General features: G+C 48.4%; 1 pseudogene across 1 annotated transcript in view; it reads left to right on the top strand.

Moving 5' to 3' along the window:
• The window catches only part of LOC311620361 (histone-lysine N-methyltransferase NSD2-like), an 8,836-nt pseudogene extending 2,551 nt beyond the window's left edge, over window positions 1-6,285 (top strand). Inside the window, exon 2 of the transcript in view lies at window positions 3,388-6,285. The product of the transcript in view is annotated as a histone-lysine N-methyltransferase NSD2-like (transcript). The remainder of the gene's footprint in view (window positions 1-3,387) is intronic.
• Window positions 6,286-14,831: the final 8,546 nt, after the last annotated feature.

Below are 14,831 nucleotides of genomic sequence, written 5' to 3'. Positions count from 1 at the left end.
ACAAACCGGGCCTAGAAGCCTTTGATGAGAAGTAACATCAAGCTGTGTATGTCACCATCTGTGCCTCGTTAACCAACAGCCCAGGTAAGGGAGGCCAAACCCCGCGTCGCAGGAAGCCCCAGATCGTCTCTCCAGCCCCTTACACACCAGCTCCCACGGCACAGGCAAGGCTCCGCATTCCCGAACTTCACCATTTCCAGCGGAGGTGAGTCAGCTCAGCATAATCATAGCCAAAATAATATTAACTTGCTACAATTTTGAGTACTTTGAAGCAGACACCGGCTAGGCGCTTTGCATCCCATTTCTTTTTATTTTTATTTTTTTATTTTTTATTTTTATATATTTTTTAAAATATATTTTATTGATTTTGTACAGAGAGAAAGGGAGAGAGATAGAGAGCTAGAAACATCGATGAGAGAGAGTCATCGATCAGCTGCCTCTTGCACACCCCCTACTGGGGATATGCCCACAACCAATGTACATGCCCTTGACCGGTATCGAACCCGGGACCCTTCAGTCCCCAAGCCGATGCTCTATCCATTGAGCCAAACCGGTCTCGGCTGCATCCCATTTCTTTTAAAAAATATATTTTATTGACTTTTTACAGAGGAAGAGAGAGGGACAGAGAGTTAGAAACATTGATGAGAGAGAATAATCGATCAGCTGCCTCCTACGCACCCCCTCTGGGGATGTGCCGGCAACCAAGGTACATGCCCTTGACCACAATTGAATCCGGGACCCTTCAGTCCGCAGGCTGACGTTCTATCCACTGAGCCAAACCAGTTTCCGCTGCACCTCATTTCTCATTTAATCTTCAGTTTCACCGCATGGGAGGGCGTTTTACCGTTTCACAGAAGACAGGCTTAAAAGTAACTTGCCCGGCTGGGACAAGGTCAGGTCAGAGCCACAAGAGGGCGCTCGTTCCTTTTTTTCTACATTGTCCTATGAACCTCGCTTTTCCTGGGCGAAAACCCAGAGTACATGATGACAAATGTAAAAAACTCCACCTAAACGCCCATGTATGCATGTGTGTTTGTTTATTGGGAATGTGGGCTGAAGGCAGGGCAAGCTCATTTCTGGAACTGGAAATTACGCCTCATCTGGTCTGACAGGAGGCAGAAGTTTTGAATTTAGGAGTCTCGTACAATCTGGGATGTTGGTCATCAATGCCATATGGGCCGGAACTGTAAAGCTGCCAGAGGCCTTCTGATTTATGGCTGGCAAGCCACAGGGTACGTGTATGCACGCAAGCCTGCACACTGACCTGGAGCTCCCTCTCAGGTTAGTCCCGGTTCTCCCTTGCCTGGTGACACTTAGCGGCTGCTTTCCTCTGTCAAAGGCTCCCTCTCCCTCTGTCTCCCTTCCTCTCTCCCAACTTCCCCTTGTTCACAACGGTTGCTCTGGCTGAGGGTTCTCCATGTCCAAAATCTCCTTATTGTTTGCAGAGGACAGCGTAGGTATGGAACAGACCATTTCTGAGTGCCCCATTTCAATAGGCCATTTCCGGTTGTAAGTAGCCTCTGTAATTATCAATTGACTTAAAGTGATAGTTTTTAAACCTTCATTCAGGAAGTTTGTATTCACGGATCCTCCCCCATCAGACTTTGGGCTCTAGAGGGCCACGTTTCTACTGTCCACACGGAAGCCTCACTGTGTACCTGTGCTGGGTGCCTATCTGTGGTTCCCAAACCTGCTAAAAAAAAAAAAAAAAGACTTGTGTCTGAGGATTCTGTCTAGATCGGTTTGGGCCCAAGCCTGGCAATCTGAGTTACATGCACAAGTGGCCCATCCCTATGGCACGTACCTCTGATGCTCCTCCCCCCCCCCCCCGCCCCCCCGCCCGCCCCACCCCAGCTCATATCATGGCTTCATGGAGTGGGGATCCCTGTGACCCTGGGCACAGAGCATGGGTCTGCGGTCAGGGATGGAAAATGGACTCTGTCACACCGCTCACCCACTTAGTAGTGGCCTTGGGGACTTCGGACAGGGCTGTGAGCAGTGCCCTCGTTTGCTCATTCTGTGTGGAGGGAGAGGTGGTCTGAGGTAGTTTAGGGGTGAACAATTTGGTGAGGAGCCGGGGAGGAACATGGTTGGAGGATTCAAGACCAGGAGTCTGGGGAAGAGACACAGGCCTGAGCCAGGTGGGCAGGGTGACTCGCCTGGTAGCTGCCTGCCATCCTTGGCCCCCGTGGGCGCACGGCTGGAGGAGCCACAGTCGCAGGGGCAGAGGCTCTGCGTGGGCTCCCTCTGACCAAAGCTGGTCCAGTTACCGTCACTGCTGACTACCCAGAGGGTTGGTGGCAGGGACCAAAGCTGAGCCCTTGACATGGTGCCACTTCCCAAGGAGGCAGTCTGGACCTTGGCCGGGCAGGTTGGTCCCATTAGGCCCTTTTCACCTAAAAGGAGACATTTGGAATGGATCCCACAGGATATTCATGTGCCTTTCCTGTGCCTCTGCTACCGTGTTTCCCCGAAAATAAGACATCCTCCGAAAATAAGACCTACTTACAGGTTTCCTTCTGAGTGAAATATAAGGTATCCCCCCCCCCCCCCCCCGAAAATAAGGCTCCCCTCCCCCCCTAGGCTAAACATGAGAGATTTGGTCCACTGATTCTGAAAGAAATGGAGTCACAGAAATTCATCAGGAAATTCAGGAACTGGATTGTTATGATGATGTTCCAGAAGATGATGACATGATTGTCATTGAATAAATGAGTAAATTCTTGATACTGTGGGATTCACAGTTTGTCTGGTTGGTGTTGACAACTAGCGTACTACCATACCGTATACAGGTAATAAATTTATTTTCATTTAACAATAAATGTGTACCTTATTCTTCTTCATGGAAAAATAAGACATCCCCTGAAAATAAGACCTAGAGCATCTTTGGGAGCAAAAATTAATATAAGACACTGTCTTATTTTCGGGGAAACAGGGTAGAATCAGCCAAGGGCTCAGAGAGTGCCTGCTTACTGACATGAGGTCCCAGGAACAGCTTTTCAGACCAGAGGCCTCCTTCTTAGAGAAGGAGCTATGGCAGTGGGGGTATGAGCACTGAGACCTCTGGGCCTACCACATGTGACATCATGTGGGAGCCGAGAGAAAGTTGGAATGGCTGATGGGGCCTTTTACCCCTCAACTGGAATCAGCTCTGGATGCTGATGTTTCCACAGAGGAGGCCAGAGGCCAGATAAAGAGGAGCATGGGTCTGGGAGGGTGTGCTCAGAGGGGCACAGGTGTCTAGGAGCCGGGGCAATGGGAGAGCTCAAGGGCAGTGGAAGGGGTGACAAACAAGCAAAAAACCCAGAAACAGCTCTCTAGATGCCCTCTCCGGTGGGTCTGACCAGGGAAACCGAGAGAGGTTCTGGGATCTGTATTTTTAAAAAGCTTTGGAGGGAACATCCCGAACAGGCTCCTGCAAGGCCGCAGAGGCCGTGTCCTTCCTGAAGAGCCAGGTAGCAACCAAGCACCTGTCTGACGCGTGCAAACCGTTGAAGAAGCGGAGCCGGACACCTGCAGCCGCGTCCTCGGCGCTCGCCTTTAGCAAGAGCTCGTCTCCCTCTGCCTCCTTAACCGAGAACGAGGTCTCGGACGGCATGGGCGATGAGCCCTGGGAGTCCCTGGACGAAAGTGCAGACGAAACTCAGACCGAAGTGTCCGTGTCCTCAAAGAAGTCGGAGCGAGGCCTGACGGCCAAGAAGGAGCACGTGTGCCAGCTGTGCGAGAAGCTCGGCCGCCTCTTGCTCTGCGAGGGCGCCTGCTGGGGCGCCTTCCACCTCGCCCGCCTCGGGCTGCCCCGGCCGCCGGAAGGGGGCTTCGTCTGCGGCGTCTGCAGCGAGTGTGTCTCAGGGCAAGGAGAGCACGGCGGAGGCCAGGCGCTGCGCGGTGCCGCAGTGTGGGAAGTTCTACCACGAGGCCTGTGTGCGCAAGTTCCCCCTGACCGTGTTCGAGGGCGTCGGCTTCTGGTGCCCGCAGCACAGCTGGTGAGCTGCCGCCCCGCCCACCCTTCTAGCTCGCGCGCCATGAAAGGTAAGATGATGCGGTGCGTGCGCTGCCCTGTCGCCTATCACAGCGGGACGCCTGCCTGGTGGCCAGCTGCCTGGTGCTCACGCCCCACAGCATCGTCTGCTGTGCTGCAAGTCCTGCCCGGCGGCCTTCCACCCCGATTGCCTGAGCATAGACATGCCCGACAGCAGCTGGTTCTGCAACGACTGCCGGGCGGGGAAGCGGCTGCACCACCAGGACATCGTGTGGGTCAAACTCGGCAACTACAGATGGTGGCCCGCTGAAGACTGCCATCCCAAAAATGTCCCCCCAAGTATTCAGAAAATGAAGCACGAGATTGGAGAATTCCCTGTGTTTTTCTTTGGGTCTAAAGATTATTACTGGACGCATCAGGCTCGAGTGTTCCCGTACATGGAGGGGGACTGGGGCAGCCGCTGCCAGGGGGTCAGCGGGATCGGCAGAGTCTTCAAAAACGCACTGCAAGAAGCAAAAGCGCGTTTACGTGAAATCAAACTGCAGTGGGAAGCCAGGAGAGCGAGCGGAAGCCCCCGCCCTACAAGCACATCAAGGTGAACAAGCCCTACGGGAAAGTGCAGATCTACACGGCCGACATCTCGGAGATCCCCAAGTGCAACTGCAAGCCCACGGACGAGAGCCCCTGCGGCCCGGACTCGCAGTGCCTGAACCACATGCTCATGTTCGAGTGCCACCCGCAGGTGTGCCCCGCCGGCGAGGCCTGCCAGAACCAGAGCTTCAGCAAGCGCCAGTACCCCGAGACCAAGATCGTGCACACTGACGGCAAGGGCTGGGGCCTGGTGGCCACGCGGGACATCCGCAACATCTGTGAACGAGTACGTGGGCGAGCTGATCGACGAGGAGGAGTGCATGCGCCAGGATCAAGCACGCGCAGGAGAACGACATCACCCACTTCTACATGCTCACCATCGACAAGGACCACATCATCGACGCCGGCCCCAAAGGCAACTAACTACTCCAGGTTTATGGACCACAGCTGCCAGCCCAACTGCCAGACCCTCAAGTGGACGGTGAACGGGGACACGCGTGTGGGCCTGTTTGCCGTGTGTGACATCCCCGCAGGGACGGAGCTGATGTTTAACTACAACCTTGACTGTCTGGGCAACGAGAAGACCGTGTGCAGGTGCGGCGCCACCAACTGCAGCGGCTTCCTCGGGGACAGGCCGAAGACGTCCATGGCGCTGTCCGAGGACAAGGCCAAGAAGACGAGGAAGAAAGGCCGCAGGCGCCGCACCGAAGGCGAAGGGAGGAAGCCGTCGGAGGACGAGTGTTTCCGCTGCGGCGACGGCAGGCAGCTGGTGCTGTGCGACCGCAAGTCCTGCACCAAGGCCTACCACCTGCCCTGCCTGGGCCTGGGTAAGCGACCCTTTGGGAAGTGGGTGTGCCCGTGGCATCACTGTGACGTGTGCAGCAAGCCCTCGGCCTCCTTCTGCCACCTGTGCCCCAATTCCTTCTGCAAGGAGCACCACAAAACGGCCGCCCTGCGCTCCACCGCCGACAGGCGCGCCTACTGCTGCGAGCACGACTTGGAGACAGAGTCTGGGGCAGGTGCCGAGGCCCAGAGCCCCTTCCCCGAGCCCAGGAGGCCCCAGGGCAGGAGGCAGCGGCGGTGATGCTGGCGGAGGGTCACAGAGGGCACACAGCACAGCCTGCCCCGGGGTGGGGGTGGGCCCAGCTGGGGGGCTGGGGCGGGGCACAGCCGGACAGGAGCACAAGCCTCTTGGGAGGGAGCGCCTCCCCACTGAGCCATCGCAGCCCACTGTATCTGCACTGACCGCCTGAGCCGCGGGCTCGAGCCCGGACCAACGCCAGGACACACAGCATTACAGCTACTTGAATCGCTCAATGTCGCGTCCCCTCCCACTGGTTTTAGTTCACGTTGTGATCGACACGATTGGCATATGAGATGTTTTTATCCCCGAACCTTCGAGTAGTTTTTCTGGAGGGCTGGGGCCCAGGCCCCGGACACCTCACTGGCTCTGATGAACCAGCGTGTTTGTACCAATGTGAAATCTCCCTCCAAGTGCCCTTCCTCACGCAGCACACGGCTGGCTCCGGGTCCCTGCTGTCTGCGGGCTGGACCTAAGGGGCACCACCCTGTCGGCCTTCAGAGAGCAGGCCCCTCGGAGCCACTTCCTGGGAGCACTGGCGGGCGGGGCCCCGGGCCACAGCTCGCTGGCGTCTGCTGTCCTGGGCTCTTACCAACACCTGGGGGAAACTTTGTACATTTTTTTCATTTGACTTTTTTTTTTTTTTTTTTTTTTTTTTTTTTTTACCAGTTTCTGGCTTTTATTCTCAATATATTTTTGCTAAACTTGTTTCACAATTAAAAAAAAAAAAAGCTTTTGAGGGAATCCTAGGTGCTCTCCCAAAATTGGGGCCCACACGGGAGTGGAAAGAGGATGGAACGTGGCGCCGAAAGAGGCAGGTGTGAGTCCTGGCTCTCTGTTTGCCCATGGGGCCCTCCCTTCTCCACAGAGCTCCTGGCTCACTGTGTACACTCTTTTCTCGTTTATAAAAATGTGATCATGCTAACACATGGGGTCCTAGTGTGTGACCCATTATTAAATGGGTCATATACATGAGACAAATAAAACAATGCCTGATAAGCACAATAATTTGGCGCTGTTAAACCACCAGCTATTTAAAAAAAAAAAAGTAAATTATTGTTATTGTTAACAAAGGCGGGGGCACAGACAAGGGACTGATAAGGGCCAAAGACATATTTGAATTTTTTCTGTCTGTTGGCTCTTTAAGAACCAAGCAGAGGGGGCCAGGACTGACATTTCTTTCCCCAAATTTTTATTTGGAAATAATTTAAAACTTACAAAAAGTTGCAAATATAAAATAGTGCAAGTAGCACTTTATAACTTTAAAAAAATATTTTATTGTTTTTGTACAGAGAGGAAGAGAGAAAGATAGAGAGCTAGAAACATCGATGAGAAAGTCATTGATCAGCTGCCTCTTGCACTACCCCCACTGGGGATATGCCCGCAACCAAGGCACATGCCTTTGACCGGAATCGAACCCGGGACCCTTCAGTCCGCAGACCGATGTTCTATCCACTGAGCCAAACCGGTTTCGGCAGCATTTTATAACTTTTACTCAGATTTATCTATTGAAACATTTTAAAATCATTTTCTTTATCATTCATGTTCTTTATCTTTCTTCTCTCTCCTAAATATATATGGAATATTTGTGTGTACATATTTATGGACACATACATACTTTTATAAACATGTATTAATATAAATATATTTATACATACTATATATGAATGTATCTATTTTTTATCTTAGAGATTGAAGAGTAAGTTACATTTATCCTGGCCTTAAACTCTAAATACTACATTATACCAAATACTAAAGTATATGCTACAATAGGGATAATCTCCTGCATAACCACAGTAGTTTAGTTATCAACCTCACAAGTTTACACCAATACGATATTTTATCTAATCTACTGGCCATGGTCCAATTGTATCAGTTGAGCCAATGATGTCCTTTATAGCATTTTCCCCTCGAGTATCAGATCCAGTATAGGGTCAGGTTTTGCATTTGGTTGTCATGTTTCTTTAGATTTCTTTAACCTGGAACATTTCCACAGTCTGCCTTTGTCTTTTGTAACATGGACACTATTTTTTAACCTTTATTGAGATATAGTTGACATGTAACATTGTATAAGTTTAAGGTGAACATGTTGATTTGATACACTTGTATATTGTAATATGATTGCTACCATAGCATTAGCTAACACCTCCATCATGTCACATAATAAACAACTTTTTTTTTTTTTTTTTTTTTTTTGTGTGTGTGTGTAGTGAGAACATTTAGATCTACTCTCTTAGAGACTTAGTATACAAGTTAGTATCATTATCTACAACCAGAATGCTAGGCATTAGGCCCCTAGAACTTATTCATCTCCTAACAGGAAGGTTGCACTCTGTGGCCAACCTTTCCTCATTTCCCCAACCCCCAGGCCCTGGGAATCACCATTCTACTCTCTGTTTCTACAAATTCAGCTTCTTTAGAGTCTAACATGCGAGATCATCTAGTATCCAACTTCAATTTTCTTGAGTCTTTATTTGTGCCACATTTGGTCACTGTAGATACATTCTTGCAACTTCCACTCAGGAACTAAAGGCCACGAACAGGTGTGCTGTGTTAAGAAGGTTCCACAGAGAGAGAGCATGGGTGAAGGTGCAGAGGCAGAAACCAGGGAGACGTGGAGCCATACATCCAGGGTCACAGATCCTGTCCTCAGGAACACTGAGCTCCATGCTGAGGCCGAGAACACAATCAGCATTTTCCCTTGGATCTTGAGTGATGTCTCTTGGGTCTATCGAATATTGGGTTTGTGGTGTGTGTGTGTGTACACATGCATGCATATTTGTAAGTTATGAGTACAATCTTGCTTCTCCCCTGAAAAGGTAAAATGTCATTTTAATTATTTACTTAGCCCTACTCTGAGGTCTCTGAACTGCCATTTCTGCATAATAATAACTGTAATAATAATATAAAGCACAGCAACAATGATGATAATTGCCTGTCTCCCTGGAGTACTGTGAGGATAAAATGAGATAATGAACTCAAAAGTGCGTTGTAATCCAAAAAGGTCAGTACCGGCAGCGTACCGCTAAATACCTGCCACCCTCCTGCCCTCCTCGTGCGGGCCTCTCCCTGGTTCGTGGGAGTGGGAGTGGGGGTGGGAGTGAGCATGACGTGAGTCTTCATTTTGCACAGACACAGCCTTAACATTTCCTCCCTCTTTTTGGGGGAGACAACTAGCTTTTTAAGAAGTTTGACCAGATGTCAGGAGGTTTTACATGTACCGTCTAATGTTAATAAAAAATAAAACCCTTATTATTACATATTAGAGGTCCATCGCTCATGAAATTGTGCACCGTTAGGGTCCTTAGTCCTAGCCTGCCTCTGCTTCCCTGCAACGCTACGTGAAGCTCCCTGCCTCGGGATGCTCCACGAGGCTCCTCCCCTCCCGCCCCCCGCCCATACTCCACAAAATCCCCCGCCCCCATACTCCACAAAATCCCCCCCCCCACCATACTCCACAAAATCCCCCAAGCCCCATGACTGCTTCGCTAAGCTCGCTACTGCCCCGTGAAGCAGCCCACCACTCAACAGTCCTCAGCCCCCATGGTGAGCAGCTGGGGGGGGTTTGGGAGGGGAGCACTGAGAGGTGCTCCCTGCACTTCATGGTGACCAGTTGTCCGATCAGTCATGATGGCACCTGGCTCTTTATATATTAGGATAGTCATTATTGGTCTTTTTTTTTTCTTTTCTTTTCCTGAACTACTTAAGAGCAAGCTGGCGATGCCCATCCACCTCTAAAGTCTCCTACGTTCTTTCCCCAGAAAGGGCACTTTCCTAAATAACCAGGACACATTCTTCAAAACGAAGAAATACAGCACTGATACATTTCCATCCAGTCTACAGATCCCGTGTGACTGTCCCAACAACGCCATCATTTCCTTTCTGGTCGAAGATCCAGCCCAGGATCACATTGTATTTCATTGTCAGATCTCTCCAGCCTCCTTCAGTTGGAATAGTTATCACTTCCCAGTATCCCCCCTATCTTGTATGACCTTCAAAGACTTTATGACCTTCAACCTGGGTCTGATGTGTCTGGCCATGCATTCTTGGCAGGAATTCCACAGGAATTTGAGATGGAATTAGAAGTGAGATTTCCCCTCTCCTCTTGAAGTCTTCCTTGATTGCCTCAGGCCCATTGGTCCTTTCCTTCTCTGAGCAAACAAAACTCAGCAGAAAACATGGATCTGTACGCCAGAGCATGTTATGCTAAAGTGACACAATTATGCTAGGCAGTATAAAGGACACACGTTTTTGAGATTAAGAGCTAACCTCATCTTTACATTTATTTCCTCTCCTATCTTCTCTCTCCCCAAACCATATAGTAGATGCTTGACCAGTCTGAGATAAAACATAAATAAAAGTACTCAGCGAAGATGGACGCGAGAGGGGCAATGCGGTGGGTGCAGTTAGTGAGATGATTGCAGCAACCCTTCCCACAGCTCTCTCTCAACCGTGGTCACACACAATCCCAGCTTCTGGAAGTCTGAGGACTCTAAACAGCCCTTCCTACTAGGGCAGTGGTCAGCAAGCCCTTAGTCAACGAAGCCAAATATCAACAGTAAGTACAACCATTGAAATTTCTTTTGAGAGCCAAAGTTTTTAAACTTAAACTATATAGGTAGGTACATTGTTATTAACTTAATTAGGGTACTCCTAAACTGGCCTTGGCTAAAATCTCAAGGGGCCAAAGAGTCACCTGTGGCTTGTGAGCCACCGTTTGCAGACCACTGTTCTAAGGTTTTATTTTATAAATTTCAGAGATGGCAGGTGATTGACTGTTTCACATTAAATTTCAAAGTCAACTGCTCTTGACAGATATTTCTGATTGATTTTTACCTTCTGGAGAATTCTTGCAACAGATCTTAGAAAAAAAAAATCACTGTGTCAGAATTTAATGTGCTTAGCCCAGCGATTTCCAACCTTTTCCACTTCATGGCATACATAAACTAATTACTAAAATTCTGTGGCACATAAAAAAATATACCATGTTTTTTGTTGATCCAACAAAAAATAGGTATAATTTTGATTTATTCACACCAGACAGCTACCGTTGTGTGGGTTGTTGTCACTTTTTAAAAAAAATATATTTTATTGATTTTTTTTTTTTTTTTTTTTTTTTTTACAGAGAGGAAGAGAGAGGGATAGAGAGTTAGAAACATTGATGAGAGAGAATCATTGATCAGCTGCCTCTTGCAACCAAGGTACATGCCCTTGACTGGAATCGAACCTGAGATCTTTCAGTCCGCAGACCAATGCTCTATCCAGAGTCAAACCGGTTTCGGCTGTTGTTGTTTTTTTTATTTGACAATTGAAGGCAAAAGAGGTCAGTGCCTCTGAAAAAATCTCTTCCTTAGCTTAAAGGAGGCAAGGAAGCAACAGATAAGCCTATAAATAACCCCAACCTCCTTACTTTTCTCTTTCTTCCAGGCCCAGGTAAACGTGATACCTGCTACGTTGAAAGTTTAGGTTAGCTACTTTGTGCGGGTACAGGTACCAGGAGTGACCTCCCTGGTGGTTTCTGCTGGTCCCAGGCTGCCTCTGAAGAGGGTTGTGGTGAATTGCACCAATCGTGCTGTAGGTGGCGCTGTGTACTCAGTGCTGGGTGGTCAGCGTGTCTCCCAAGATTTGTGTTTGAGGACATGGCCTCTGGCACCTTTTTAGTTAAACTTGATCTATCTGCTCAGCTTCTTTTGAGCAAGCCTCAGAAACAGATTAGCCGGTTTCTGACCCTAAACGGAAGGTCAGCCATTCTGTGCGCAAACGGAGCGTTCACCACGGGCTCTGTGTTGTCGCAGGGCTGGGCTTTGGAGTTATGCTTAGGGGCTGTGAAAACCATCCTCAGGTGTTTTGTCGGACCCTTTGTCTGGGGAGTGTTTTCTGGGTTTTGTACTCAGAAGCAAAGGCTACATTAGAGTCACATTCTAAGAATGGGAAGGTGAGGGAGTTGGGTTGATAATAACTCATCAGCTTCTTCTTCTTCTTAAAATATATTTTATTGATTTTTTTTACAGAGAGGAAGGGAGAGATATAGAGTTAGAAACATCGATGAGAGAGAAGCATTGATCAGCCCCAACATACATGCCCTTGGCCGGAATTGAACCTGGGACCTTCCAGACCTCAGGCTGACGCTCTATCCACTGAGCCAGACTGGTTTCAGCATCATCAGCTTCTTTATAAGCAGCACCTGCTTGGTGTTTTAGCTGGCGGAGCTCATTGTCCAAACCCAGGACTGCACTTTAAAGTGGGCATCTATTTAAATGAGGCTTTTATTGCCCCCATCCTGCTCCCTAGTCTCTGGAGCTCCTTTTGTTAAAAACCTTCATGTCCAGGAAAACCAGGACATTCTGGGGGCTCTGAGATTATGTACCTAAGAGCAGGGAGCTGAGTGTGTCAGCAAACGCCTCAATTCAACTTGGAGGTTTCAGGTTCTGTAAAAACGAATCCGTGTCTTATTTTTACAGTTTGAACGTGCCGAACTGAGAGAATTGAAAAGCATCTCAGAACCGTGTGCAGGATGACCTTTTCGTATATTACAATTCTAATTCCCTAAACGCGTGTACTGAAGGCGTGTCTGACTTCAGGTGTCTCTTATGTGTTCCTGCATTGAAGGGAAGGAGATGACACTTCCCATCACGTTTCTACAATATAATGAAGTTATTCAAGTCGAATTGGACTATTTTTATTTTTCCTGTTTATTGTCTTCAGATGATTTCTCCTTTTACTTGCGACCAGTAGGTGGCTCTATGGTGTTACTTGATTTGACATGCATTAGTTTGGTGCTGCTTAATGTATAAGGTTAATTCACTTCTGCCCTGGCTGGTGGGGAATTTGAGCTGTTTTATTCAGTCCCACAGGGTGAGGGGAATGGAGGATGAAGGCTCTCCCCGCTCCCCCCAGTACACCCGCAACCCCCATCACTATCCTCATCCTCTGCATCTGGATCTTTGAGGACCTCAGGTTGTGTGTGAGTGTGTGCCGAGGGAGGTTGTCCACAGGAGCAATCGGACGATGAAGCAGATATTGACTAAGTCTGGGCACTAGGGCAGCAGTCCTTCTGGGTGATCGGTGGGCAGTGTGCTGGCTAAAACACCCTCTGTAGACGGCAGAGGAAAGCATGGCTCCTCAGCTCTGGGGGGTAGAGTGCCTACTTGAATGGAATGGAGTCTGGGCCATCGATGAGCATAAACTCAGCTTCCAATTGTCTTCCCAGTGTGGAGGGTTGCTGCTTGAATGCAGGCAGAGTATGGGGCACATCTTTGGCTGTGGTGTGTGCTCTGCCCACATGGTCTCTCCAATCCCCCATCACTTCCTTTTTACCACCCTTCCCTCCTCCTTCCCCCATCATTTACTCTAGGGGTGGGGAAGACTATGTCCAGTTTCATATCTTCCAAATCATCTTGGTTTACCCTTGTCAGGTTGAGATTTTCTGTGCTCATATCTTCAAGATGATTAAACTTTCCAGCCCCTCTTGTAGTTAGGTAGGGTCATGTGAGTCGATGTTAAAAGCGTGGAGCCTAATCTAATATGATTGATGTCCTTATAAGAAGAGGAAGAGACGAGGGATGTGTACACAGAGGAAAGGTCACGTGAGGACACTGAAGGCCACTCCCTATAAGCCAAGGAGAGAGGCCTCAGGAGAAATTAAACCTGCTGACACCTGGATCTTGGACTTCTGGCTTTCCAAACCAAGAGAAATAAATTTCTGGTGTTTGAGCCACCCACTCTGTGGCATTTTGTTATGGCAGCTTGAGAAGACTAATGCACAGGCTGAGGAATTTACAATGAGTGTGAGCTCTCCGTTCTCTCTCTTCCTCTACTACAAGGCCATGCGTTCTAGAGGATGTTGCTAAAATATGGAGAAGGAAGGCCCAACCCAAATAAGGGATCTTGTGCAAAGCCACTAGTATTTCTGGTTCAATGTTTGCTGTAGGATAACCTGACATTGATTAGGCAGGCTAATTCAATCTGGGCCTTGCCTTGTGAAAACAAAACCCAAGCATCGGATCCTCTGGCTCTGTAGTTCCAGGGGATGAATCCTCCTTAAGGCCCTGGACACCTCAAGTCTGGATGCACAAATGGGGTTGGCTTATAGGGTGACTGGGAAGATGGAGGTGAAAAGAATGGGTTAATACATCAAAATATTATACTTCTGCAATTATGTAGGGCCCCAAGGGACCTACGAGGTTTCCTCTAAGTGTTCAAGCTGTGCCCTCCAGCTCTCAGAGACCTGATAAGATGCCTGAGGTTGCAGTCAAAGGCCTGGTAGGACTCTGGATTTTCTCTCTTTAATTAGAGAAACTCTACTTTTAATCTGTTTAGGGTTCTGTGTGAGATTTAATTTAAGCAAAGAGTTCTGTTGCTGAAGAAAATTGTTTAAATCATTCTGACATTTCCACAGTCAAATACAGATTTGTTGAGTATAGTTTGATTCGGCCAGAGCTCTACATTGATAGCATTATAATCATAGGCCTCAGTTCAGCTCAGTTCCTTGATCTTCTAGGTGACTTTCAAAAAAAACCAAAACAAAACATCTGACTCATGGAAATAGATATGTACAAAGTACAGGATTTTGTGGGGTTTTATGCATTAGCTTAGGTTTAAAAAGGTACTTATGGATAACACCAATGGCATACAGTGACATAGCAGTGATACCTAAGCTATAGCCTGAAAAGGGATGTGTGTGTTTCACTTGCTGTTGCTCCCCATGCTGTGCTCACAGCAGACATTGCTAATTGAAACCAGAACTCATTTCTACAGAGCCCAGATTTAGCCCTATAATTCTTTCAATATAGTATTCTAGCTAACGACTTCCAACTAATTGGGATTAGCACACAAAATGAGACCTCTTTTATCATCTTTATGCATAATCAATAACAACGGGGGTTCATTTATCTGTATTTTTAAAAAATATATTTTATTGATTTTTTACAGAGAGGAAGGGAGAGGGAGAGAGAGTTAGAAACGTCGATGTGCCCGCAACCAATGTACATGCCCTTGACTGGAATCGAACCTGGGACCTTTCAGTCCGTAGACCGACACTCTACCACTGAGCCAAACTGGTTTTGGCCATTTATCTGTATTTTTGAGTGTTGGGTTTCAGAGCTGTAGTAAAGGTAGGTGGGTAACTCAGTGGTCAGTACGTCTGGAAGCCCACAATGGCCATGCTGTCGACAGGTGTGA

The sequence above is a fragment of the Pipistrellus hanaki genome (genome assembly GCF_964339955.1).
Source record: "Pipistrellus hanaki genome assembly, chromosome: 1".
Classification (NCBI taxonomy): domain Eukaryota; kingdom Metazoa; phylum Chordata; class Mammalia; order Chiroptera; family Vespertilionidae; genus Pipistrellus; species Pipistrellus hanaki.
Note: the sequence above shows the minus strand (reverse complement) of the source record. Positions and strands in the feature narration are given on the sequence as shown.